This window comes from Aegilops tauschii, chromosome 4 (genome assembly GCF_002575655.3).
Source record: "Aegilops tauschii subsp. strangulata cultivar AL8/78 chromosome 4, Aet v6.0, whole genome shotgun sequence".
Taxonomy (NCBI): Eukaryota; Viridiplantae; Streptophyta; class Magnoliopsida; order Poales; family Poaceae; genus Aegilops; species Aegilops tauschii.
In genome coordinates this window covers 333,716,441-333,722,440 of record NC_053038.3, presented here as the reverse complement: position 1 = coordinate 333,722,440, position 6,000 = coordinate 333,716,441, and positions in this window count along the sequence as shown.

The following is a 6,000-nucleotide window of genomic DNA, read 5'->3' as shown; positions in this document are numbered from 1 at the left end:
TGCAGCTTACGAACTCATATACTTCATCAGTGAAGAATATGACATCAAATTCATCAGATCAATTTCATCAAGCAATAAGACAGATATAGCAATATGAGGACGTGAGAAATGAAAGTTCATTTCTTCATGATTAGCTTGCGTCCTTTCAAGCATTTTCAGGTCTCCAGCAAATTCTTCAGACGTTTAAGTACGTCTGGAGACCTGACCCTGCATAAGAGATTAGTTCTTTTTCTTCACCACCCACATCTGAAGGGGTGGCAAAGAGTTCATCATTCTGCGAGCTCCATAAGAGAACGGTGGCATAGAAGCCAGTCCACTTCTTTTCACATAAGAGGAGTTAGGGTAAGCATATGAATAAGCAGAGAAATTCTTCGAGGACTTATGAACATAATGGTTAGAATAATAATGCTCATATTCATAGCCCTTAGATCTTCCCTGCGAAACAGAAGTGTTAGCACGATGATGTTCATATGAGGACTTTGATCCTTTTGAGGAATTTGATCCACGTGAGGAATTTGGTCCGTATGACGACTTGGATCCATATGAAGAATTTGGTCCATATGAAGAATTTGATCTGGGTTCCTATTTTTCACAGGTGGTGTCACGATGACATTCACCTGAAGACTTTCAAGGCACCTTTTGGGAACCCAGATTTTCTTCATAGGAGGGTCGTTCCTGCAGTTAGTGCCAACATATCTAACAACTACTTCACCATTCTGATTTTTGAACAGCTTATAGTTGGAGTCAAATGACTCATCAGAAAAATGAGGAGATTCACATGTAAAGCCAGATAAAGTAGATGGATCTACTGGAGGTCCCGTTGCAGCAACCCATGAGGTTTTGGGGTACTGCTCAGGCTTCCAGTATGTTCCATCGGCATTGAGTTTCCTCTCAAAGGCAATACCCTCTTTCCTAGGGTTCCTGTTGAGGATCTGCTTTTTAAGCACATCACAAAGAGCCTGATGCCCTTTGAGGCTTTTGTACATGTCTGTCATATACAATTCCTTCAGCCCTGCATTGTCAGTGATACTAGCAATATCCTCAGATGAGGAATTAGTGATAGCAGAGACAGGTGAAGAATTTGTAGCAGTAGAAGCATTTGAACATTGAGGTGAAGAATTAGCAGTTACGTTCAATGCACTTCAAACATGGAGCAATAAATTCTTCCTGACCAGCACTGATTTGTTGAGCAAGTAATGAATCACGCTCCTTCTGAAGATCTTCATAACTCACCCTTAGCTTCTCAAGATCTTGCTTTCTTTGAAAAAATTCATAAGAAAGCTTCTCATGATTAGATAAGAGAGTGTTATGATGACTTTGAAGGTTTTCAAACTTAGACTGAAGTCTCTGAAGATTTTCAGTCAAAGTTTTAGTGCGATCCATTTCTTCACCCAACATATCATCACTTTTATCTAACATATTTTGAACCTTATCAAAAGCCTTTTGTTGTTTCACAGCAATCTTAGCAAGTTTAGAGTAGCTAGGCTTGAGGTTTTCATCAGATTCATCCTCACTTGATTCAGAGGAGGGATATTTGAGTACCTTGGCACCCTTTGCCATGAAGCAATAGGTGGGAGCGTAGTCATCATCGTTGTCACCAGCCTTGTTGTGGAAGCCATTTTCACTAGTGTTGAAGGTGGACTTACTCACGAACGCAGTAGCGAGGGCTAGGCTCGCCACACCAGATTCTGACTCCTCAGATGCCTCCTCCTCCTCATGTTCCTCAAACTCAGTCCCAGAGTCCATTTCCTTGCCAATGAATGCCCGAGCCTTCTTGGAGCTGCTCTTCTTGTGAGATGAAGACTTCGAGGATTTTGATGAAGATTTTGAAGCTTTCTTCTTCTTCTTTGAATCATCAGAACTGTAATCCTTGTATTTCTTCTTCTTTGATTCCTTTTCCCACTGAGGACAGTCTTGAATGTAGTGACCAGGTTTCTTGCACTTGTGGCACAGTCTCTTCTTATAGTCACGGGATGAGGAATCATCACTTCTTGAGGATTTTTCGAAGCGACCACGTCTTGAGAACTTCTGGCATTTCTTCATGAGCATTGCTAGCTCCTGGCTCAGTTCTTCAGGATCACCAAGGTTGCTACCAGAATCTTCACCTTCAGATTCAGACACTGCCTTGGCCTTCAGAGCGCATGATCTGCCATAGCTCAGTCCATAGAGATCTCTCTTTTCAGCAAGCTGAAACACATGAGTGTTTAGCCTCTCTAGGATATCAGCGGGATCAAGTGACTTGTAATCTCCACGTTCTGTATCATCAATGCCAGAGTATCAAATGAGGAATCAAGCGATCTTAGCAATTTCTTCACCACCTCATGGTCGGTGATGTCAGTGGCACCAAGTGCTTGAACCTCATTTGAGATGTCAGTGAGGCGATCGAAGGTTTGCTAAACATTTTCATTGTCGAGTCTTTTGAAGCGGTTGAAGAGATTGCGAAGAACGTCAACTCGAGAGTCACGTTGTGTTGAGACTCCTTCATTGACCTTGGACAGTCTATCCCAGATAAGGTTAGCAGTTTCCAAAGCACTCACTCTACCATACTGCCCTTTGCTCAGATAGCCACATATGATGCTCTTCGCTTGAGAGTCGAGTTGGTTGAATCTCTTCACGTCAGCAGCGTTGATGGTAGGACTCACAGAGGGGACACCATTCTCCACAACATACCAGAGATCGTTATCAATTGCCTCAAGATGCATTCGCATCTTATTCTTCCAGTAGGGATAATCTGTCCCATCGAAGGTAGGACACCCAGCAGAGACCTTGATCGTACCTGCGGTCGACATAACTAAAACTCCAGGCGGTTAAACCAAAATCACACAGAACAAGGGAGTACCTTGCTCTGATACCAATTGAAAGTGCGTTAAGTCGACTAGAGGGGGGTGAATAGGCGATTTTTATGAATTCTTCACTGAGGAATTTCAGGGTGAGGAAATTCCTTAGCAAAGAACTACTTGCAGTGGAATAAGTACTCAGATGCAGCCATACCATAACATAAGCATAGACATCATGATGAAATGAAAATAAACATAGAGTACAGAAAGCGTAAGCACGGGATAAACAGGATAAAGACAAACAGACTGAAGAAATTGGACCGAGGAAATTAAGAAAGTCTTCAGTCAAAATCTTCAAACAGATATGAACAAGCACACAACACAGTAAGGAGGAAATGGAAGGGTTGAGGAAATAGAACCAGTAGGCTTGGTGAAGACAGTGATTTGGTAGACCAGTTCCAACTGCTGTGACAATTGTACGTCTGGTTGGAGCGGCTAGGTAGTTAAATCTGAGGACACACAGTCCTCACCTTATTCTCCTTGAGCTAAGGTCACACAGACCTCGCCCAATCACTCGTGGTAAGTCTTCAGGTGATTTCCAAACCTTCACAAACTCGGTCACTCGGCGATCCACAATTTCCTCTTGGATGCTCTAGACCTTGACGCCTAACCGTCTGGAAGATGCACAGTCTTCAAAGGTAACAAGCGTCGGATCCACGCAAGATCAATCTCTTCAGTGATGCTCAATCACTTTGGGTTTGTAGGTGTTTGGGTTTGGGTTTTCCTCACTTGATGATTTTCGCTCAAAGTCCTCGGAGGATGGGATGCTCTCAATGACAAGTGTCAGTTTCTCTCGGAGCAGCCAACCAACTAGTCGTTGTAGGGGGCGGCTATTTATAGTCTAGGGAGCAGCCCGACATTATAAGACATAAATGCCCTTCAATGATATAACCGTTAGGTGGGTAGATATTTTGGGACAGCTGGCGCATAGCACAGCAACAGTCGGAAATTTGAGTATCAAATTCCTCAGGGCTATCATGTTCCTCACTTGTAGGCAATCCGCACTGGCGAATTCCTAACTCCTCCGTCAAAACAAATTCCTCAGAGACCAGAAGAACTTCGTCTCTGTCACTGAAGAAATTGACTGAACTGCATGAGATTTCCAATGGCTTCACTCGAAGGGATTGGTAGGTGTAGGATTTGAGATGAGCATCACTTGGAAACTTTTCCTTAGTTTTTCCTCGACCCCCTTTAACAGTACGGTGTTTCCTATGACTCAAGAAAGAGAAAATGAAACTACGAAAACAAAAGTCTTCACACTTCATGTTCCTCGCATGAAATCCAAGCCTTCACGGTCACACCATTTTCTTCACTTTCAAAGTCTTCAGAAAGTCTTCAGGAATCCAAAGTGTAAGTGCATCTAGTGCCCCTTAGTGATTTTGGTGTATTGAAGACTGATAAGTTAAGGGACTAATGTGTTTATGAGAGTACACAGGTCTATAAGTCTATGAGGAGTTTGATATTTACAGAGAAAGTCGACCCCTAAAAATGAAGTTCTTCGATTGAAGACATTGGATTTCTGAAGACTTTCTGAAGACTTTGAAAGTGAAGAAATTGGTGTGACCTTGAAGACTTAGTATTCATTCGAGGAACATGAAGCGTGAAGACTTTTGTTTTCGTAGTTTCATTTTCTCTTTCTTGAGTCATAGGAAACACCGTACTGTTAAAGGGGGTCGAGGAAATACTAAGGAAAAATTTCCATGTGATGCTCAACTCAAAATCCTACACCTACCAATCCCTTCGGGTGAAGCCATTGGAAATCTCATACAGTTCAGTCATATTCTTCAGTGACAGAGACAAAGTTCTTCTGGTCTCTGAGGAATTTGTTCTGACTGAGGAGTTAGGAATTCGCCAGTGCGGATTGCCTACACAGTGAGGAACATGATGGCCCTGAGGAATTTGATACTCAAATTTCCGACCGTTGCTGTGCTATGCGCCAGCTGTCCCAAAATATCTACCCACCTAACGGTCATATCATTGAAGGGCATTTATGTCTTATCATGTCGGGCTGCTCCCTAGGCTATAAATAGCCGCCCCCTACAACCACTAGCTGGTTGGCTGCTCCGAGAGAAACTGACACTTGTCATTTGAGAGCATCCCATCCTCCGAGGACTTTGAGCGAAAATCATCAAGTGAGGAAAAACCCAAACCCAAACACCTACAAACCCAAAGTGATTGAGCATCACTGAAGAGATTGATCCTGCGTGGATCCGACACTTGTTACCTTTGAAGACTGTGCTTCTTCCAGACGGTTAGGCGTAATGGTCTAGAGCATCCAAGAGGAATTGTGGATCGCCGAGTGACCGAGTTTGTGAAGGTTCGGAAGTCACCTGAAGACTTACCACGAGTGATTGAGCGAGGTCTGTGTGACCTTAGCTCAAGGAGAATACAGTGAGGACTGTGTGTCCGGGACTGTGTGTCCTCAGGTTTAAATACCTAGCCGCTCCAACCAGATGTACAACTGAGACAGCAGTTGGAACTGGTCTGCCAAATCATTGTCTTCACCAAGCTTACTGGTTCTATTTCCTCAACTCTTTCATTTCCTCATAACTGTGTTGTGTGCTTGTTCATATCTGTGTTTGAAGAATTTGACTGAAGACTTTCTCAATTTCCTCAGTTCAATTTCTTCAGTCTGTTTGTCTTCATCCTGTGCTATCCTGTGTTTACGCTTTCTATACTCTGTGTTTGTCTTTATTTCATCATGATGACCATGGCTATCTTCTGCTATGCTTACTCTTGAGTACTTATTCTGCTGCAGGTAGTTCTTCACTTAGGAATTTCCTCACCCTGAAATTCCTCAGTGAAGAATTCATAAAAATCGCCTATTCACCCCCCTCTAGTCGATATAACGCACTTTCAATTGGTATCAGAGCAAGGTACTCCCTTGTTCTGTGTGATTTTGGTTTAACCGCCTGGAGTTTTAGTTATGTCGACCGCAGGTATGATCAAGGTCTCTGCTGGGTGTCCTACCTTCGATGGGACGGACTACCCCTACTGGAAGAATAAGATGCGAATGCATCTTAAGGCAATTGATAACGATCTCTGGTATGTTGTGGAAAATGGTGTTCCCTAAGTCACACCTTCTCTGAATGCTGCTGATGTGAAGAGATTCAAGCAACTCGATTCTCAAGCGAAGAATATCATATGTGGCCATCTGAGCAAA